Here is a 23,676-nt window from a genome sequence, read left to right as displayed (position 1 = left end):
ACCGGCAACCTTATCACATCTTTTGGGCTGATTTGTTGGAAGGTTTAAAACATTTTGGCCACCTTCCCAATTCTTTGAAACATTCTTAGCCTCAACAAGTTCCTTGTTTAGTTCCTTGACTTTGAAGGTGAGATACTTGTTTCTTTCTTTAGAGCTTTCAAGCTCCCTTTTCATCATGTCATACTCGGATTTAAGCTCTATGAAAATTTCAGATTTTTGTTGAACATTAAGCTTAGGACCCGAGATGCATTTATCTAGGTGAATGATTTTAGAACTAGATGAACTACATTCGGGAGAATCATGTTGAAATTTGACAAATTTTTCGTGAAGCATTCTAATTTCCCTTTTGTAGCCATCTATGTTAACCTTAAGACATTCATTCTCCTTGGATAATTTAGTGACAAGTTCATTTGAGACTTCATTGTTACTATCAGAGGTGACAGTCTGAGACACTGTTACTTTAGGTTCTTCTACCTTATCAACTAGGTCATTAATGACGCCTTTGAAAACAGATTTTTCTTTTAAAAGTTCATCATTCTTTTCAACTTCTATAGACAACCTTTTTTCCACTATGAAGTCATGAGTGTGAGCATTGAGTTTCGACACAAGGTGTCCAATTCTTTCTTTAGACTCCTCATAATTAGATGTCATTTTATCAAGACGCTTGTTAAGATCAACAAATTCTTTGGATCTTTGGTGAAGATTGTTGGAGTTAGTGTCCTCCACAATAGTGCGTTTACATAATAAGTCTCATTAATGGAATATCATCAGATATTTAATTATTTGATACTCGCCAGTTGATAAACGTAAATCGATAACGGTTGGCTGACTAGAGTTTGACGTTATTGTCGTGAGACGGCGGTGATCAACTGACCCCTTTCGGTCACACTTAAAGGAACGACCCCCAATAGATAACTAATTAATTGTATGAGATACAATTTAATTAGTCCCTTGATTTGTAGACTAAAAGGTTAGTCAATTATTTTAAGAGAGAATTCGAGTTGCGAACTCGAGGATCGGCAGTTATTATTTAATTATGTGATAATTGAATAATAAGTTTTGGGAAACGGGTTTTAGTTAATTAATTGTTAATTCACTAAAATTGTACTAATTGATTAATGTGATTAATATTAGTACGTAAATAATATGTGTAGTGGTACACATATATTTACAGAGTGATTTGGACGAAATTAATTATGAGGTATTTAAACATGAAACGATGTTTAAAATAAAATTACACGTATTTGTGCGACAAATATAAGAACCGACATGGACCCGTAAATGGGCAAGTGGACCGTGTAAAATAGAGTGTTGTGGATGATTAGGAACATAATCATTTCACCTTATTTATATACTTCCAAAAGTTATCTTATAATTATATTTTACATGTAGATGTAAGATGAAAAACTTAAGACAATTTCAACACTCCACCACACTATACTCCACCGGTTTTCCCTTCCTATTTACACCAAATTGTTGTTCATTTTTGCATACTACTTCACTTTTGCATGTGAACATTATTTGGTATCTTCTCTCTAAAATAAACATCGTTTCTTACTAAGATTGTTAGTATACAAAATATATTATTACTAAGATTGTTAGTAATATTAACATATTATCAAGGGTTAGTTTTACAAATATCTAGTTAGTATTTGTAAGATAATTTGTGGGTGTAGTTCTTGAGTGCAACTTGAAGGCGACTTTCTTTTTGAAGGTTTTTCAAGGAGGATAATCCTTTTATTATAAGCTCAAGAACAATCAAGGTAGGAGATCTTGATTGTGCCCATACTACCTTTTCTTAATGTAAGGAAAATTGTTTTCCTCTTCTTTTATTCTAATATGCTTTTATATTGCATGCATGTACATAGATCATCAATATAACATATTATGAGATAATTTATTTTTAATTAGAGAGTCTAATTAGGATCTATGATCTTTCAAGTGGTATCAGAGCTTAGGCTTGTAATTTGTATGTTGATTTTAAGCATTTTAATGAATTATGAGATAATTTATAAAAACTCAAAAATTGTGTTAGAAGAGGTTTTAGCATGAAATTTTTGGGACATGCATACATACTGATCTCAAAAGTTTTGTGGTATTTTTGGTGATTTATGAAGTTATTTTGCTATTTTTAATGATTTTTGGTAGAAAACCGAGTCAAAATGCCGTATTTTAGTTAAAAATTGACTAAAAATAGTTAAATGTTGATTCGATGCATGGATTTTTTATGGTAGTTCATGCATGTTTTCTACTGATTGTATGCAAAAAGTTGAAGGTTGGTTCGAATTTTTTGCATGTTTATTGATTTTATGAGATAAAAGTCGATAAAAGTCAAATTAATTAATCATAATTTCGAAACAATTGATTCTGCTCTTGATAAATTTATGTACATTTAAAAATATTATTTAAATATTAAAAGTTATTTTTCATGTGTGTTTTCACTTTGTTTTGATGTTTATTGGTTTTAGTGGTTAAAAACCGATAAATATCGATCTGTTTCTTCATAAAATTTATCCGGAATTTTTGGACAATTTTTCTGACATTTTGGTGTTCTTAGGAGTGTTCCGGAATACTAAAAAATTTTGTTTCAATTTTTTGGGTAATTTTTCAATTATTTTGGATTTTTACTTAAATATTATGATTTTACCGATTAAATTAGCAAAATATCACCAAATCAAACTAATTATTTATCATAAAATTAGTGAGGACTAATTTTGAGGTTCAAAACAGTTTGGAAAATTAGTTTGGACTTAAATGAGATTTAAGAGTTGATTATTGATTTTTACATGTTAAAAATCGATTAAATCCACAAAAACCGAGATGAATACCAACGATTGATAGATAGGGCGATTTTGGCATCATTTTACAGCATTTTAAGCATATTTATTTAAGTTGAATGAATAATTGTCATTTATTTAAAGTATTTATCTTATTGTACCTAGTATGGCCTAGTTTAATTTTAATCGTTATTACCCGAAATGAATGGGAATATCGATTTGTTTTTAATTAAATACGATCGTATCGTCGGTTTGTAATTAATTAATAGTTTTATTTATTTTATTAATTAATGTATAATAGGAATAGCTATGTAATTCAATTGTAATAGTTATTTTTACCGGCATTTCCAAAAGACGGATTACATCGAGACGAGTTTATTTTTGGAAGGTGTTCCAAATCCCACAAGGAAGAGCCACTTTTGGAATGAAGAGGCAAGGGACCAAGGAGTTGGTTTCGAAATGTAATAGACTAGTTTTTATTTACTAGGAGGCCATACTAGGATTTATTCATATGCTTACATGTTTGTTTGTTTTATTTTCGCGCATGCCAAAATCGTCATTCACATGCATTTTATTTTCGCGTTTGTCAATTCACGTCATTTACATTCGCCGAATTAATTCACTTATAAGGAATTATGACTAAGTTGACAAGATCTCTCACATAACTAAAATTGAGATTAGCCTTACCAATTAGTAACACCTATGAATCTCTTGTTCATTAGAGCCACGTTCGCCCAAGCGGAGTGTTCTCTTTTTACCTTGAGTAAGTAGGGTGGTAAGCGGTTATCACACGCTAAAATTGGTTGGACTCAACGGGATATAAGACGGTCTTGTGTTCCGGGGCTAGTAGATGGATTTAAGGAAATTCGTCGACCAAGAGTTCTAGAGGTAGAATTAATCAACGTGACTTACCGAATTTACACAATTATGGGATGTTTCGCCCAAGCGATGCTCATTTTTGTTTAATATTGCGGTCTTGGAATCATTTATATAATTTAGTGGCACTACTACTGAAACAGGCTTAGAGAACTGTTGAAATTAGCATTAGAGAACGCCTTAGAGGCGTTCTCCAACTCAGCGTTCTCTAAAGCTTAGAGAACGGTTGAAGAGGCGTTTTCTATTCACAACCATAGAGAACGGCTCAAATGAGCTTTAGAGAACACCCGATAAGCGTTCTCTTTTCCTAGGAAAAGAAAACGCTTGAGTAAGCGAACAGTTCTCTATCCTTTTTGTTTTTTTAAAAAAATTAATATTCATGATATTTGAATAAAATTAATATATTTATTCTCATTAAAATCAAATACCAATACACTTGTTTCACAACCTGCGAATTAACTAAGTCCTACTCCGTATTACATAACTTCACAACATAGCACTACATCAAAATATCAGAGAATTTATTGTTTTCATGATTCTCTCTTGAAGAATTATAATTGGTAAATACACTAACAAAGGCAGCCTTCTCTCCGGACTTCGAGCTTTGTGAAGCAACGTGACGCGTTGTATTCAACGATTTTGTACCTGCACAACATCAAAATTCCAAATACTCGGTATAATAATACTCCGAACAACATAATGGGTTGTTACCGAAAAGCAAAGCAACGATGATTACAAGTAATATGATAACATAAGGCAAATGACACCATTGTAATACTCAATAAAGACAGACATGTTCATGTGAAAGAGTAACCATCTACAGCAATAACATTAAACAATAACAATAAACCTCTATATGATAAGTCAAGGCAAATGGCACCACCGACAACAATTTTCTCATAATCTCTCTTGGGGTAAGAGAAAACAATCAAGTATGCACACAAGTATTTTGATATATTAATGGCTTTTTGCTAAAACAAGTTGAAGATTATGATTCTAGTCCCTTAAAAATTAATATGGATAAGTTACTTCTTAATCTTAATGTTAGATGTACTTGCATTATAAGGGTTGAGGAATAAAGTTTGCCAAGAAGCAGCATTCCTATCTTAGCCCTTCTGTTTTTTATTTTAGTCAGTTGACAATTTTAAAATTCATGAGCATTCCTTACAATTGAAAGCCCCTAAAAAGGTAGAAAAGCTATCATTTTAACACCTTTGATCAAATGAAATGAAAAGCAGTTAAACTTTGATATCAACCTTTGACAAGAAATTAAATAGTAGGTGATTTCTATAAGATAGAAAAACAAGCAAGATAGGTATTGAACCTTTTGCAAAAGCAAAAATTTCTAATTCTCGCAAAGCATGGTAAACCTCTACTCTACGCCTTGAAACTCCAGTTCAAGGAAAATATCCAATGCAATGGCCTTCGAATGTTGCTCAATGCGCAAAAGTAAGCTAAGTAGCTAACTCTATAGATCAATGCCCCAAGGATTCGGGAAAAAGTTCATTTTTGAGTTAATAGGAACTCAAATGTCGAAAAATGAAAACTCAATAAACACTACTAGGCATAAGCATTACTAGTCAAGACATCAACTTACAGCACACAAGTAGTCTCTGTTGAAAAATTTCTTTTGCTTGAAACAAGTAAATAAATGCATTAAACCTCCATTAGAGACTTGCAATAATCTTTAAAAAGTAAAGGAAAACAAAAATGGATAATACCATTGAATAATTTATTTAATTACAGAATTATTTGCTATAATAAACACTACATTAAGTAAACACAATGAACTAACTATGACCATTAATACCTCTAAGGGATCTCACCAAACACACTTTTAATGGATGAAACGCACAGGAGAATTCTTAAGATGAATACTACTTTTGTCTCAATCATTTGTTTGCCTTTATAATTCTGTGCGAGATCTTTTTAATCAAAGGCAAACAAGTGATTGAGACGGAGGGGGTAATAGAATTGAATTAAATTCCAATAACATGACCATACATTAGATGTAATAGTCGTAATCCACATAAATGTTAGTCCATCAATCAAAAATCACTAGCAAATTAATAATCAAAACAATAAATCAAATGTAAATCACACACCAGAAGGTATTTTGTTGCACCAAGGATCTAAAAGGATGTCGAAACAACGCCTATAGATGAAAGCGGAATCGGTGCCGACGACAGTAGTGAAAGATCTGAGATACAATAGAGGACACAATCAAGAACCCAAATATCATATGAACCCTAACTCATCAGATTGATAATCAGCAATAATACTCATCTTAAATTTTCATTTTATCATAAATAAGACAACCAACTGTACTATCAACAACATCAACAACGAAAAACTAGTTGGTGGGAAAACCCTATATATTTAATACCAATTCGAATCGAAATCTGAAAAAAAATCGCATGTAAAGAGAACCTGTAGTGGCTACGCGATTCGAGGGTCGAGAGGCGATCTTGGGTCGAGTATCGAGTTGTTGAGAAGCCAAGTAAAGGAGAGCGGTTGATCGTCGTCCGTCGAAGACTTGAAGTGAGAGACTTAGGGAGACTGGTGTATGGATCTGGTTGAGAGAGATGGAATTACTGGGTTTAATTTTTGTTTTCTTAACTTATTGGAGTAGCCGAGTAGTTTTACAGTGGTGGTTTACTTTTTATTTTTATTTTTATTCTTTTAATATTTTAATAATGAGTTTAGATAATGGTTAATATAAGGAGCGTTCTCTATTCTACTCTTACATAACGGTTCCTTAAGACAAACGTTCTCTATACTACGAGAGAACGGTTATTTAACTTAACCGTTCTCTATTAGGTGTTACTTATTCTTGTTTTTGTAGTAGTGTGGGAGATCATTATATAAATGTTAAAACTTGTTGAACATGTTTTCACAAGTATTTTTAAAACATTGAATGTTATTTTTCCTATTTTTCGTTCTTTTTCATTAATGAATTTACTATGACATTGCGCACTTCATCCTCCTTTCATCCTCTATTTATTATTATACCCATTTCGTTCTTTCATAGGAAGCAGTTTCTTTGAAGGAATTCGGTGGTAATAATTGGTAACATGATTTACTAATTCACCTATATAAGCTTACAACAATTATTGCGATTATTATACAACTTAACATCCATACATTTTTAAAAAGGGGTTTTCATGTTGCAAACTCATATTACGAGTTTAAAAAGAAGTCACATTTTATCAAGAGAGTCTTGATTTCGGAAGTGACACCTCCGTCATGAAGATGACATATTAGTTTTTAATTACTCAAGAGTAATTCAAAAGTTTGCGAAAAGAGTTTTCAAAAACACAAATAATACTCCAATATAATACCGTCAAATGGCTCAATTCAATAAAAGCCAAATCGATTATTTATGCGCTAAAGAATTTAGGCATATGATAACAATTGAACGGTTAGGTAGTCCAATTGCGCAAGAAGTTGAGATTTTGCCACAGGTTACACTCACTTTATAGTAATTCACTCTTACTAAGTGTATAAAATATCACAAATGACATGAAGAGAGGTCTTCATGAGATTCATTTTTGCTTGATTGAAGCAAAGAGGAATGTGAAAGTGAGTGGGAGTTAAGAAGTATCAACCCTAGATGTATGCGATAGAACAAAGTTGAAAGAGACATCTACTCAAAGGATAGGCTAGTTCCACTATCTTGGTATGAGATACCAAGTATGGGTCATTTCTTTGTAAAGAAGTTTACATGAATTGATAAAACGTAAGACGTCTAGCATAAAATATTTTTGTATCGAAATGGTGCTCGAGTAGCAATGATTTCGATAGGGACAAATGTACCTAAATTTGGTTTTAAAAGAATGTAATAATCTATGTTTATACATAAAGGCATCACTCATGTGATTTAAAACAAAATGTTGTACCTACTCCTATGATAACTTGGTGGTTGGTTTAGACCACTTAAGTTAGAGGAATTTTACATTCTTCACGAAAACTAAATATTATACTATCTTATAGATTTTAATGTCTCTAAATCGGTGAACCCAAATTGATCAAACCTCAAGTAAATTCGTTTAAACGAATAAACGATAAGCACATCGAACAACCATTTGATTGAAAATCTTATGGTGTGTGTGCATAAATTATGTTTTCTTTTGCCGAAAAGAAACACAATAGTGAGGTGATTGACCATATACATACGGATGTGTAAGACCGATAGTTGGTTATAAATATACTTCGTTACTTTTACCGTAATGTTAAGTAGATATGAAAACCTCGTATCTATTTAATAAGACATAAAAGTGATTTTTGAAACGTGGAATATTTTCAAAATGAAGTAGAAAACCAAAAGCACGTCAAGATCAAGATGTTGATCGGAAGTTTCAAAGTAATGATTTTGAAGATCAAATGGGTAATATCAAATAATGACCTTAATGATCACTAAGAAGATTGTGAACCAGTTCACATGTACCTTCTTTTAAGGAAACCATAGAGTATGGTATAGTGAAGAATATAAACCGAACTTTATGATATATAGTTTGAGGTATTTCGCAATTTTGTAAGCTATTTTCTCACTAAAAGTTAAAAACCCGACTATAATAGCCTAAATGACTCCATATGAGATATGGATAGGGAGAGTCCTTAGCTTGTCTTTTTATACATTTGGAACCATAAATGTTTATGTTCAGAACCAATTTGTGTATTTGTGAGGGTTATCCAAAATTGAACCACTTGGTTTTTACTCCTCCAAAACGAGAACAAAGAGTTTGTGGCTCGTAATGCTATCTTTCCAGAAAGATTTTCATTTTCTGGAAGACAGAGTGGGAGAAATTTTGAACTTGCGGAAGTCCAAGACCCACAAACTGAGTACAATGCAAGAAGACGTTATTTATTGAGGCTCAGTGGTGAGTACAATGTAAGAAGACGCTCCTTATTGTGGCTCAGTGGTTATAAGGAGATAATTTTGAGATAATATTGCGTTACTTTTCAAAAGTGACGAATCATAAACCCTGATCAAAGGCTTTTCTATATTATGAACTCTATGTGATGGCGTGTAACCATGCAATCCGAATTGATCTCCTTGCACATGATGCGATAAGGAAGGAAACACGAGATGTTTTCGAGACTTGATTTAAGGTGAATACTTTGGTTGGTTACCTTGATATTGTCGTAGAGGTTACATAAGATGTTTAAAATTTGGGTTTGTTATAGAGAGTTTTGTGACAACCCAAATGTCTTTATCAATTCGTATGTTCTTAGCAATATAGCTTCTCATGAGGATGAGATTCGGCAAATGAGTAATGAAACTTTCTCCTTGGGAGAAGTTTTGTTGATGTTATCAATGCTAAGAAGCCTAGCATGCTTGAAAGATCCCTTTTGTGATCTATATACGTCAAAGAGTTGGAACTTTGGGTTCAATCATGTAGTCTATCAAAACGGTATTACTCGAGTGTCGAGATAACATGATGATACATGGAGTTTAGTGGGAGCTAAAGTGAGTTTCTTAGTCTAAATATGTGCTTGACATATTTGTGACTAGAAATGTAGCTAAGGTGATATTTCTTAGTCTAAAATATGTGTTTGACATATTAGTGACTAGAAATATTTTCGGGTGAATAGTTGAGAGTAGCATGGCGCATATTAAATATCCGGATCTAATGAGATAGATCTCTATGGATATTAGCATTATAGTCAAGAGACTTATGTGATAAGATTCTTGACTCGTTCAAGTTGTTGAACAATTAATAGGATCTCTTGTGCTTCTGCTGCAGGATCTATTGAATATGCTAAAAGCTTCTCTCATCGGGACTTATCATGTTGATAATATGAGAAGTCATTACCAATCATTTTCTAGTGAGTGTCACTAGATGATTATCAAGAGCATCTTTGAGTACTTGAGAAGCACTGAGGATTCACTCTTGACTGGAGGAATATATGAATTTTGTCTAAAAGGATTACATGGAAACATTCTTATGCTTATAAGATGTTATAGGTCTCGTTAAGGAATGGTTAGCATGTAAGAGTGTTATGTGCATAAAGAATAATATGTATAAGAAGTTATACATATATGTATAAGAAGTTATACATGTATAAAGCAAATATGTATGAGGAGTCATACATAAAAGATGTCATATGAAGGATATGTATGTATAAGTGTTATACGTACAAATCATGAACGAAAAACTAAGTACATTACAGCATCCGATGTTGTAAAAGAGATAATTGATATCCGGATTTTAATGGAATTAGAGTAGTTCTGTTAGCCGAATATTGTTCCCCGAGAGACTGTGAAAACAGTGGGAGTGTTTGACTAGCTTTAGAACCAGAGTTTAAAACTTGTTTAGACATGTACTTAGAAAATCTCTATGCGATGAAAAGATTGCATAGAACAAAGGAAAATAGCAATGGAAATTAGAGTGATGCAACTGTTGCTTATCCTCTAACCAAAGCCGTAGGCATAAGGTAGACATGATGGTTATGTCATATCAATGTGAATTGAGGAGTATACCTTAATTGCTAAAGATCGTTATGTAAATATTGGATAGAGTATTGATATTTATATAAGTTATGATCGCATTCATTGTTAGAGTTTCTTTAAGAACTCAATTATTCAGTTTGACTGAAAACATTGAATACCTTGTTTATCTGAATAAGTTGTGGAGACAATGTTTAATACTATTCAAGTGAATAAGATGAACATTGTATTTTGTCCCTAGTCACTTAATAAGGTGACGTCTCGGAGTGACTAGATTGTAAGTCGATTGATGGTTGTTCAATACCATAAGGTCATGCGTGATGACTAGTCGATTACATAGGCAGATTGTGTGACACTTTGCCGGACAGTGACCATTTAGAGAGTCCCTAAGTTCTATTATAGACGCCTGGTCGTGGCGGGGATCTTTAAGATGTTATAATGAGTCGATTCTTTTGACTGGAGACTATTATCTGAGCAAGTGCAGTTTCCCAGTGATTTTGGTTTTTTTCCTAGGTCGTGCCATGAAAGGAGGCCAAAAGGGCATTTAGTAGGTCATGGTGATCTGTATTGTGCAATAGGATAGATAGGGCATACAGGAATTGTCCACCCACGTTGGGTAAACTATATCTCAAGGCCACTCGAGGAGTTAATGACTAAAAATGCGTGGCCACGCTCGGATGTAATCTGTGAGAGATTTTTCCGGTCAGGTAGTCACACTCTCGATCGAGAAAACCACTCGCGATATGTTCGTGTACAAGTGCGACCTGAAAGACACCTTGCATTGAGTGGGAGATTAAAACGGACAAGAGAATTGGTAGCGCACATCTTGTGTCGAACAAGTGGGAGATTGTTGGAGTTAGTATCCTCCACAATAGTGCGTTTACATAATAAATCTCATTAATGGAATATCATCAGATATTTAATTATTTGATCCTCGTCAGTTGATTAACGTAAATCGATAACGGTTGGCTGACTAGAATTTGACGTTATTGTCGTGAGACGGCGGTGATCAACTGACCCCTTTCGGTCACACCTAAAGGAACGAACCCCAATAGATAACTAATTAATTGTATGAGATACAATTTAATTAGTCCCTTGATTTGTAGACTAAAAGGTTAGTCAATTATTTTAAGAGAGAATTTGAGTTGCGAACTCGAGGATCGGCAGTTATTATTTAATTATGTGATAATTGAATAATAAGTTTTGGAAACGGGTTTTAGTTAATTAATTGTTAATTCACTAAAATTAATTGATTAATGTGATTAATATTAGTACGTAAATAATATGTGTAGTGGTACACATATATTTACAGAGTGATTTGGACGAAATTAATTATGAGGTATTTAAACATGAAACGATGTTTAAAATAAAATTACACGTATTTGTGCGACAAATATAAGAACCGACATGGACCCGTAAATGGGCAAGTGGACCTATTAAAATAGAGTGTTGTGGATGATTAGGAACATAATTATTTCACCTTACTTTATATACTTCCACAAGTTATCTTATAATTATATTTTACATGTGGATGTAAGATGAAAAACTTAAGACAATTTCAACACTCCACCACACTACACTCCACCGGTTTTCCCTTCCTATATTTACACCAAATTGTTGTTCATTTTTGCATACTACTTCACTTTTGCATGTGAACATTATTTGGTATCTTCTCTCTAAAATAAACATCGTTTCTTACTAAGATTGTTAGTATACAAAATATATTATTCCTAAGATTGTTAGTAATATTAACATATTATCAAGGGTTAGTTTTACAAATATCTAGTTAGTATTTGTAAGATAATTTGTGGGTGTAGTTCTTGGGTGCAACTTGAAGGAGACTTTCTTTTTGAAGGTTTTTCAAGGAGGATCATCCTTTTATTATAAGCTCAAGAACAATCAAGGTAGGAGATCTTGATTGTGCCCATACTACCTTTTCTCAATGTAAGAAAAATTGTTTTCCTCTTCTTTTATTCTAATATGTTTTTATATTGCATGCATGTTACATACATCATCAATATAACATATTATGAGATAATTTGTTTTTAATTAGAGAGTCTAATTAGGATCTATGATCTTTCAAAGATTAGACTTAGAAGTGCTACATTCGGGCATACCCTTTTGGAAGAAGGTAAGCCTTTCATGAAAAACTCCTATTTCTTTCTTGTGATCACATCAATCAATTTTAAGATGTTCGTTTTCATTGACAAGATTTTTGACATGTTCATTTGACTTAGCTAGATCTTTGTTGGAAGTAACAGTTTCAGATATTGTTTCTCTTAAGTCAATTATCTCAACCACTAGGTCATCCAATTCCTCTTTGAGAGCATCTTTGTCCTTCGAAAGGTCATCACGTTCTTTGATTAGTAAGGAAACTTGCATCACCAAGGTGGTGTTAACATTTTCAAGGTCAGAGATATCCGTGGGGATCATTTTAAGACACTCAAGTGCTTTAGTCAATTGTTTGTTCAATTTGTTGACTCTTTTTACTTCATCATAAGCCTCGAGAGGTGTGGTGACACTTTGTCTGTTGCTTTCAGTTCATTTTGAAGGTTAAAGTTTTCTTGTGCAATTTCTTCAATTTCGTCTTGCATGACATCAAGCTTATCATTTTGTGAACGACACTTATCAAAGAGTTTGTCAAGAAGCTTACATACCTTTTCTTTGGTGTAAGATCTAACTTTGGCTTTTAGATGCTTTACCTCATTGTCGGAGTCCGAGTCGGAATCATCGGGGTGAGCCATGAGACATCTAAGATGTTCAATTTTAGAAGTTTTTGAGACTTTGTCCTTGAGATGACTTGTAAGACACATTTTAGACTCTAGTTGCTCCTCGATGAGTTCCTCATCTTCCTCGGAGTCGGACATTCCCCAAATTACGGTCATGACTCTATGTTTGTAGTCCCTTCTTTATCTCGTTTTTCCTTTGATTTGATTTCATCCCACTTGGTACATTCTTTAACTTGGTGAGTTTTATCACCACACTTAAAGCATCCCACGGTGGAACTAGGTCGTTTCCTAGGAAAACGTTTTTTCGAGTAATTATTATTGAACTTTCTATTTTCTTGATCATTGACCAACCCAACTAGATTCCTTGAGAACATAGCAAACTCGTCTTCCTCCTCGTCTTCTCCATCGCTTGGAGAGGACGTGAGAGCGAGACTCCTTCCCTTTGAAGACTCACTAGAATGCTTATCGAGATTGAACTCGTGAGCCATTAGTGATCCCATTAGTTCATGAGGAGATAAGGTTGACAAATCTTTGGCTTCCTCTATAGCGGTAACTTTGGGTTGCCACTTAGAGGTTAGACTACGAAGGATTTTCCGAATGATGTCCTCGGACTCGAAATCCCTTCCTAGACTTTTTAGCTCATTAATAATACAAGAAAAACGTGAAGAAAAGCTATTTATGGACTCGTCCTTTGACATTCTAAACATCTCATATTGTTGCATGATAAGGTCAATACGGTATTTTCTAACTTGGGAAGTCCCCTCATAAGCAAGTACAAGAGAGTCCCAAATAGATTTTGCCGTAGGACATCCAGATATTCGACTAACTTCCCCCTCACCAACACAACGTTGAAGAATCGACATTGCTTTGGAGTTCTTCTCGGCAAGTTTGAAGTCATTTTCATTGTAATTTCTTTCCTGTTTAGTTTTGGTGAAACCGGTTAGCATATCGGTTTCCTCAATAACAAGAGGTCCATTTTGGATTATGTTCCAACATTGATAATCGATACTTTTGATGTAATATTCCATTTTGAGTTTCCACCATCCAAAATTCGAACCGGTAAAGACCGGGATCTTGGAGTGTTTCTCGGAATCCATTACCCACGAATCAAACTCTAAGGCGATCAGCCTCGATCAAGAGCACGAGGCTCTGATACCAATTTTTGAGTTTATGGATTCAAGTACCTAAGAGGGGGAGAGGGTGAATTAGGTACTATTTAAAAAATTTAACTTCAACTTTATTGAATTAAAGTAAGTTGTTTGATGATATGAGAGATAAGAGAATACGTCGAATAATATTGAGGGATTAAACGAGTATAGAAATATAATTAAGTTCGCTAAAGTCTGAAGGTAACAATGGTTCTAACTGTTGTTATTCGTCTCAGTTTATGGAGTACAGACTGCAGACCGAATGTGACAGTATGTGGAACTGTTACTCAAGAGTTAAGCGAATAGCAATGTAAACTAATTAAAAGCAGCGGAATAAAACAAGTAAGATCAAACAAGAGATTTTTGAATTGGTACGGCAAGAACTCAAGTGCCTACGTCCAATCTACTTTTTATTGATTAATTTTAGTGATCTACACCGATTACTAAAAAACCCGTACAATAAAAAGACCAACAACCTACTCCGGTTGTGACACAAGTTCAAGAACTACTCCGTCCTAGAACAAGGTAACTCGCAACCTACTCCGGTTGCCAAAGAGTTAAAGACTACTCCGTCCTAAACTCTACACACAAACTTAGAACTTTAAAAGGATCAAGTTTCCACTAGCTTATTCTTAACAAGAATTGAGATGGACAACTTTACAAGATCAATGGTTCATAAGTGAGAGAGAGTTTAGTATGTTAAAGTAACAGTAGGTCAGTAGCCATGATTGTAACACTTGAATACTTTGAAAGCTTTACAAAATATAAAAACGATTTGAAAACTTGAAAACAATTTTGCAAACTCTACACTCTAACTAGAATGTTCACAAACCATGTTTTCTTAGACTGATTCTTAAAAAGAATTGAGAAGGACAACTTATTGGTTCAAACTATTTCTAGATAGAGGATACAACATTGTGAAGTAACAATGATTTCGACTGATTCAATTGAAGATTTAGAAGATTTTTTGCAAAGAAAATTTTGAGTTCTTATAAACTGATTTTGCAAAAATACTTTTGATTTCTCTGAAAAGTCTTGCTTTGAAAGTGAAGAGAAGAGTTCCTTTTATAGAGGAGGCACACAAGAGGAGGCAAGCTAGGGTTTGTTAGTCAAAGGTCTTCACATGTGATGAGGACCAACACTTCCCTAAACTTGCACAAAAGAAGGTACTTTTATTGAGAGGCAAAAGAAGAAAATAAGGTTTGTAATTATCCAAAAGAAGCCTTTGATTTTTCAGAAAACAAAGAGTGGAAAACAAGTCACAAGATGACAAGCTTTCACAAAAATGGCAAAAAGCAAACTTTGTTTTATAAAAGACCAAGGAGACAAATTGGCACAAAGAGGAAACAATTTGAATTGATAATTAGCTAAACCTCTTTTCTAGAAACCCAACTCTTAAAAAGAAATCTGAAAGTCATTATTTAAATCCAAGCCATTTAAAAAAGACAAAAAGGATTTTCGAAAGGAAATTGAATTTCAAGTGTTACGGACCATGGTGACAGTCCAGGCTATTGTTACTTGTAAGGGTAACAGTAGTACTCTTGACTGTTGTTATTGCTTTTAAATACTCTACTCCCTAACTTGTACATTAGATGACACAATTGACTCTAAATCTTGGGTAACAAATTATCAACCATTCTTAACTTTGACATTGATTAATTCTGAGGAGGGTGCATTATTCCTGAAATGGTACACTTAGAAACACGATTAAATTGGGCATGTCATCATCAACAAATATGTCCTAACACTTACCCTTTGGTCTGTTAAACATATTACGTAAATATTTAGTTCTCGTCTTTCCTTAACTATAATTGTTAATATTGTATGCATCTTTCCATATCTCGTTTTAGGAAACTGTAAATAGATTTCTTGCTTTCCAATACATTGTATTAGTATATAAGGTTGTCTTTGTATTCTTGAAAATTGATTCAATAAAATTATAACATTTCAATATCTTACATGCTATCAGCCTTGATACGATCCTAACCTCTTTTCTGTCTCAAAACCCTACCTTCTCACGGCTAATCTGTTTCGAGACAACGAAGCAATCTCTTGCCATGACGAGCTCTGCCAGTACCATCCCTAACACACATGAACCGAGTGTCCCACTCTACCTTGTCAATCTTTCCATGGTTGACAAACTTACTCCCCTAACCTATATGCAATGGGAGGATCAAGTCACCTCGTTCCTCTTCGGTTACGATCTCCTCAAATATCTTGATGGCACCCACCCTTGTCCCTCGGACACCATACTAGCACTCACAGATGCCGACAAAACAAAAACTGCCCGTAACCCGGCCTATCAAACCTGGAAGCGTCAAGACCAATTACTCAAAGGTGCCCTCGTTGGTACCCTTTCCTCAAACATTCATGTTCTTGTTATGCGTGCACCCACTTCCCATGCTCTATGGACCACTCTTGCTCAAACCTATGCCAAACCCTCTCGTGCGCATATACATCAAGTCAAAGATCGTTTTGAGTCCATCTCCAAAGACGCCAATGAATCTGTCACTGAGTATATGCATGCTATTAAGGCGTGCACTGACAAACTCCCCTCACTTGGAAAACCCATGGACCCTGAAGATATTACTGCTAAAATCATTCACGGACTGGACTATGAAATTTACAAACCCCTCATTGATGTCGTTAATGCCCGCAACGATCCCATCTCTTTCGTCTCCTTACATGAAAATCTCATTAATTTTGAACTAACCACCAAAACCCACACCACCCCTGCACCCTTTCCCGCTACTGCCAACGCTGCCTATCGTACCACCACTCGCACCTATACACCACGTCCCTCTCCTGCTGTAGCCACCAACCAAACCTCATCTGATCAGCCTTCCCCTGCCCCTTTTAAGGGCAAGTGCCAGTATTGCCGAGCCACCGGACATGTCATCTCTAGCTGCTTCAAATTTAAGCGCGACTACCCTGATGTTGTGATTCCACCCTCCTCTGCCTTCCCCAATCGCCAAACCCGTCCCACACCACAAGCCCACACTGCCACTACTAACCCTCCTGAAACCCCTGTCCCACGACCGTGGCTGCTCGACAGTGGCGCCACTAATCATATCACCCATGACTTGGACAACCTTACTCTTCACTCACCCTATGACGGAAGCGATGAACTTGTAATCGGTGACGGTTCTGCCCTACCCATTACCCATGTTGGTTCGTTCCATCTCCATCTATCTTCTACTTCCTCTCTTAAGTTTCAAAACGTTTTATGTGTACCTTTAATTTCACATAACATAATTTCCGTGTGTCAATTTTGCACTGACAACAACGCTTACTTTGAATTCACTGCTTCTTCTTTTGTTATTAAGACACTTCACACTCATCGGATTCTTCTACGCGGAAAGGCTAATGGTGGCGTCTATGAATGGCATCCTCTACAACCTCACGCGCATATCACTCACCTCTCAAACGAGATTTCGTGGTATCACCGGCTTGGACACCCAGCTGCTCAAGTCTTACAATATTTAAGTACTAATTATTTACGTTTTTCGAATAAAACTAGTCATCCGTGTAATTCTTGCAACATTCATAGGAGTCACAAATTGGAATTTCATTCTTCTTCTATTATATCCAAAACACCTCTTGATTTAGTTTTCACTGATGTGTGGTCCTCTCCAGTTCTCTCTTATGATCACTACAAGTATTACATAATTTTCGTTGATCACTTTACAAAATACGTATGGCTTTATCCTTTGAAACGAAAATCCGATGCTACCACTGTTTTCATTCGGTTTCAAAAACTTGTCGAAAAATTCTTTAACCGACCTATTTTACAATTATTTTCTGATAATGGTGGAGAATACATTAAACTTGCTCACACTCTTAATGAATGTGGTATTGGCCACTTAACAACTCCACCCCACACCCTGAACTTAATGGGTATGTCGAACGCCGTCACCGACATATTGTTGAAACCGGGCTCACCTTGCTTTCTCATGCCCGACTACCTGTTGAATATTGGCCTCATGCCTTCTCCACTACGGTTTATTTAATAAATCGCCTACCCACTCGCACCCTTAACAAAGCCTCTCCCTTTCTTAAACTCTTTGGACAGCTACCAAATTACTCTAAACTCCGATGCTTTGGATGCTTGTGCTATCCTTGGCTTCGCCCATATACCAAACACAAACTCGAACCCCACTCCCAACCGTGTATTTTTGTTGGTTACTCACCCACTCAGAGTCCTTACTACTGTTTCGAACCCACTAGTAGGAAAATATATGTCAGTCGCCATGTCAAGTTTGTTGAAACCTCCTTCCCATATCCTGACCTTGTCTCACCCACGACCACCTCTCCGCTGCCTACTGCCATCACCTGGTTCTATGAAACCTTACCCGCAACCAACACCACCTCTACTGCCTCCTTAAACCAGCCGAAGACCTCCACCAGTTCTAACGATATCCCACCCACAACCCCTGCCTCTTCTCCGCAGCAAACTACCCCTGTTGACACCTCCCCTGCCTCCCCTGTTCACACCCCACCACCCTCTACACCCACTGCTGTTTCACCATCCCCACCACCTCCACCTCCACAGTCCCACCCTCATGGAACCCGCCTTTCTCAGAACATTCGAAAACCCAATCCGAAGTATGCTAAGCTAGCTACTCTCCTTCCACCTTCTCGCCTACCAAACACGACCAAGCAGGCTCTCATTGATCCTCTTTGGCGTGAGGCGATGAATGCCGAATATACCGCTCTTCAAGCTAACAAAACCTGGACCTTAGTCCCACCTGATTCATCCTACAACCTAATCGGATGCAAATGGATTTACCGTGTTAAGTATAAACCTGATAATAACATTGACAAATATAAAGCTCGTCTCGTTGCAAAGGGGTTTCTTCAGCGTCCCGGGATTTATTACTCTGACACTTTCAGCCCCGTGGTTAAACCCACTACGGTACGTACGTTATTGTCTCTGGCTCTCACTAAGTCTTGGTCGTTACGACAACTTGATATAAATAATGCGTTCCTCCAAGGTGCCTTGACTGACACCGTTTATATGGAACAACCACCCGGATTTGTTGATCCCACTCGTCCCACACATGTCTGTCGCCTCACCAAAGCGATTTACGGACTCAAACAGGCGCCTCGTGCCTAGTACACCACCCTTAAACAATACTTATTGTCCACCGGGTTCAAGGCATCCATTGCTGACCCCTCGTTATTTTTGTACACTTCTAACTCCACAACAATTTATTTGTTAGTTTATGTTGACGATATCATCGTCACAGCCTCACAGGTCCTGACCCGAGTTCTGTCTCGTCCTTTATCGCTGCTTTGGCCACAAGTTTCTTTCTCAAACATTTAGGCACCTTGTCTTATTTTTTAGGTGTCGAAGTGACCCCGAATTCTCACGGTCTTTTATTCACACAGTCCAAATATATTCACGATTTATTAGACAAATACAATATGCTCGAGGCTAAACCTGCTCTCACGCCTCTCGCATTACACCCTCCCTTACACCACGATGGGAGTTCACCTTTGTCTAACCCGTCAGACTATCGAGCTTTAGTTGGTAGCTTGCAATACTTGTCATTGACTCGTCCTGATGTTGCGTATTCCGTTAACAAGTTGGCTCAATTTATGCAATCTCCAAGTCTGCTCCATTGGGGAGCCTTGAAACGATTACTTAGGTACCTCAATGGCACTGCTCACGTTGGTTTCAGGGCCGTCTCAAGAAAAGTGGAGGCCCAGTGCAAGAAAAAAAATGAGGCCAAATTCTAAACTTGCGTCGCAATCGTATGTGATATAAAAACCGATATAATAAAGTCCCCCAATCTCTGACTCTTTGTCCTTCCTCAAATAGCTGCAAATGCATTAAATTTTAGAACAATATTGAAAATTCATAAAACAAATAAATAATAAGTCAATAATAACGACACGATTCGCAATAAATCGACATTATCACCCAAAACAGAATAAGTAACCAATTTAATTATATACATATACTATGGAGTCTTTATTAAAACTCAAATTAAAATCTTTTACATCACACGATAGTTCAAATTAAAAACAAAAATAGTTGTGTTGTGTAATGTTTATAATCATGAATACATAAAATATGGAGTATGAAATTCATTAAAATTAAGAAAAATATTACCTATTTGATCTCTTTGAAAATCAAGTGTGAAACTGCGATTTTATAGGCAATCGAAACTCAAACGGAAAGATTTATTAAAAATTGAGTTCGGCTAAGTTTATGGGAAATGATGGAGCAAATCTAATTTTTTTGGGAAGGAGATTAATTATTTAGGGAAGGAAGTTGAGGATTAGAAATTGGATTAGTCAGCCATGATTGAGTATGTGGCGTCCTTGTTTCAATTTTTTTTTTTTAACAATCACATGGATAATGTAAGGATTTGGGCCCCTAAATTTTGAGGCCCAGTGCCAGTGCACATAGAGCACCATGGCTTAGACGGGCCTGGTTGGTTTGCAACTATATCGTTTATCCCCCGCTTGTCTTCATGCCTATAGTGATGCGGATTTTGGGGGTGATCGTGATACTTATGTATCTACTACCTGTTTTATTACCTATTTAGGGCGTAATGCTCTCTCTTGGGGCTCCAAGAAACAACGTGCTCTTGCCTGTTCTTCAACCGAAGCTGAGTTTCGAACTGTCGCAACCACCACCGCCGAACTGATTTGGCTTCAGTCCTTACTTGATCAGGAGCTTCGTGTTCCTCTAAACTCCCCTCCTGTCATTTACTGTGACAATTTAAGTGTCACTCATTATTCTGCGAACCCGGTTTTTCATTCTCGTATGAAACACCTCGCTCTTGCTTTCCACTTTGTCCGCGAACGTGTTCAACAAGGGCTCCTTCGTGTTCAACATATCTCTGGTGACGATCAGCTTGCAGATGTTCTAACTAAGGCTCTTCCTTCTCCGCGGTTCACATTTCTGATTTCCAAGATTGGTCTCGCCTTCGGGTCGTCCATCTTGCGGGACCGTGTTAGACATATTACGTAAATATTTAGTTCTCGTCTTTCCTTAACTATAATTGTTAATATTGTATGCATCTTTCCATATCTCGTTTTAGGAAACTGTAAATAGATTTCTTGCTTTCCAATACATTGTATTAGTATATAAGGTTGTCTTTGTATTCTTGAAAATTGATTCAATAAAATTATAACCTTTCAATATCTTACATGGTCTTTCTCTTTATCTTCTGTCCCTTCCCACTTTGCTTTTTCCAGTTCTGTAAGGGTTGTATTTCAAAAATATTTGCTAGACGATTCTTTTGGCTATTTGGTGTGTTACATGGAATGAAAGGAATCATCTTACCTCTGAATCTCTGATGTTAATTCTAAGCATTAAAATGCTTGAATTTAGTGTTTTACAAGCTCAAGTTCCCTCTTTTCTTCAATCTGGTTTTCCTGCGCATCTTATGTTTTGTTTGTGAATTTAACTGTGAATATATTTAAGAGCCATGGATCATAACCTGAGAAATGCAAGTGGAATATATACATAGTACATGTTTCTCAGGCCTGTCTGCAAATGTTAGACACTGGTTCATGTCCAACACCGTTATTTTTAAACACTCATGTTTACTTGAAATGAAGTGTCGAATTGGCGTGTTAAAGCAGAAAAAATGTCCTGTCGATATGCAACCGAAGTGAACTCCTGTATTGACACACACATGTATATCTTAAAGTTCAAGAAGTTAGGTACGCTATTAGGTGGTTTTAATTTGTTTAAGGTGGCTAGTGAACTCCTGTATTGACACACACATGTATACCTGAGTTAAGTTTGAGAACCTCTTAACTCATAAGTCAGTCATCATAATGTCTTTAATATTCTTGACGATGATACATTTTAGGACGTGATAGATTTCTGCTATTCACTTGGAGCATGGGATAGTTTCAGTTTTTGTCTTATTGAAAGAAAAAGGTTTCCTCAATTACTCACCCAACAACCTCTTAGCTTGATCAAATTACTCCAATTATAGACGATGATAATTTGAATATAATTCAAGTATTTAATTTAATTATTGGGAAATTATTGATCAAAGTTACGTTTATTTAGCAAATTTTTTCGTCATATTTAGGTTTGTGGTTTGAGGGAGTAGTGTGTGTGTGTGGGTTGAGGGAGTACTGCGAAAATAAACCCTCATAATTTATTTACAAGAAGTAGCTGTTGCCGAATGCAGGAGGTTGCTATCAGGAAGTTGAGCTTTATATGTTTCACCCCTTGTGGTAAAGTTCTGGCCAATGAAATGTTCCGCAAGGAAGAAATATGCTGATACTGATGAAGATAACTCTGGTAGTAGTGTAGCACCAACACCACATCACGAAATGCCAGCATTAAAAGCCAAAATCCGACGAAATTTCAGTACTTGGGGAGGCCTGTCAAAACACTTGAAGCGGATGACACTAATAATAAGGACTAGGCTCGTGTGATATACTTGAATGTCACCTTAATTCCAGTGTCTTGTAAGCAATCTAGATTTACGGCCACTGGCTCGGATGTTACTCGGTAGTCAGCTCTTATCTAGGATCGCTTCAGATGTTGCGTTGGAGACTCGGAGTACCTTCTTTGTTTTTGGCTTTCAAACTGATGTTTTGCGAGATTTTCGATTTGAATTATAGTCGGTTAAAGTTTTTTTTTTCCTTCACCGAAACCACTTTATGCGAGACCATAACTTCTAGCTACGGTTTTTTGTAATCTACAAATTTCATATCAAATTTACGGTCTTTACAATATATTTGGTTTGAAAGAATAATATACTATTTTCAAAACTCCTAACTAGGAGAATAAGAGATATAGACAATCAAATTATTTTCGCATAAAAAAGGATAAAATGCGGGCCCATTTTTGCGATGGAACATTCACAATGACAAGGGGCCAACTCGTACTAATCAAATTAGAGGAGGCAACATTCGGTGTTTCATTCTATTTAGGTGTAATAAATGAAGTAATAGGTTGAATTTATTTATTCAAAATAAAGCTTCTTAACTAAGAAATTGTGGGGATGGAGCTCAATAGGAAGTGTTTATCGAAAATGGGTTTAAGTCAGTTTCGTAATTTGAGAATATTTATATATATTTTAGATATTAGTTTCGGAAATCAAGTTTTCCATTAGCTAGGCAACTAGGGTGGTGGATGGTAAAATTTGGATTTTCTATGATAGACGGATAGTGTCTGTGTTTAATGAGAATTTGTGCAAAAATAAAGCGTTTTGCTTGTGATGGACACTATGGTTAACTCTTACGTAGTTTTATTTATTTTTCGATTTAACTACCGCGTGTCTATTACCACACTCTAATATTTTATGAGTATGGTTCAAAAGATATTCTCATAAGATTTTAATTAATAACTCATTATGCCCGTAATTAATTAGAATATCTCATGAATCCCGTCATATTTCATCACATTAATTAATATTTGTTAAGTTGATATTTCGGTGATCATAGATTCTCATTTAAGACCAAATTATTTGTCTTAAACATAAGACGGGTCAAATAATAACCAACTTATATAGATAAAACAAACATCTTGTTAGTTATATCTAGATATTAACTTTCTTTTTATTTAATATATTTGACCAGTCTTAACCTAAAACGAGATATTATTTGATCACAAATAGGAAAGATGTAGAGAAAAACCTATTGGAATTGGAAGTGGTACTAGTATATCACTAGTATATCCAAATTGGTCTAGTACACATGTAGGGTAGATA

At 35.7% G+C, this 23,676-nt stretch overlaps 1 long non-coding RNA gene across 3 annotated transcripts; it reads right to left on the bottom strand.

The window, feature by feature from the left end:
• Positions 1 to 4,046: 4,046 nt before the first annotated feature.
• On the bottom strand, positions 4,047 to 6,296 carry LOC141613183 (uncharacterized). 3 transcript variants are annotated; one of them, XR_012529229.1, is made up of 3 exons: positions 6,040 to 6,296; positions 5,759 to 5,853; positions 4,047 to 4,298 (listed from the first exon to the last, which is right to left on the bottom strand). It is a non-coding gene; the product is annotated as an uncharacterized LOC141613183 (long non-coding RNA). The 3 variants fall into 3 exon arrangements; XR_012529230.1 differs by having other exon boundaries at positions 6,084 to 6,296; XR_012529228.1 differs by lacking the exon at positions 6,040 to 6,296 and having other exon boundaries at positions 5,759 to 6,030.
• Positions 6,297 to 23,676: the final 17,380 nt, after the last annotated feature.

The sequence above is a fragment of the Silene latifolia genome, chromosome 11, assembly GCF_048544455.1.
Source record: "Silene latifolia isolate original U9 population chromosome 11, ASM4854445v1, whole genome shotgun sequence".
Lineage (NCBI taxonomy): Eukaryota > Viridiplantae > Streptophyta > Magnoliopsida > Caryophyllales > Caryophyllaceae > Silene > Silene latifolia.
This window is presented reverse-complemented; position numbering and strand designations above follow the sequence as displayed.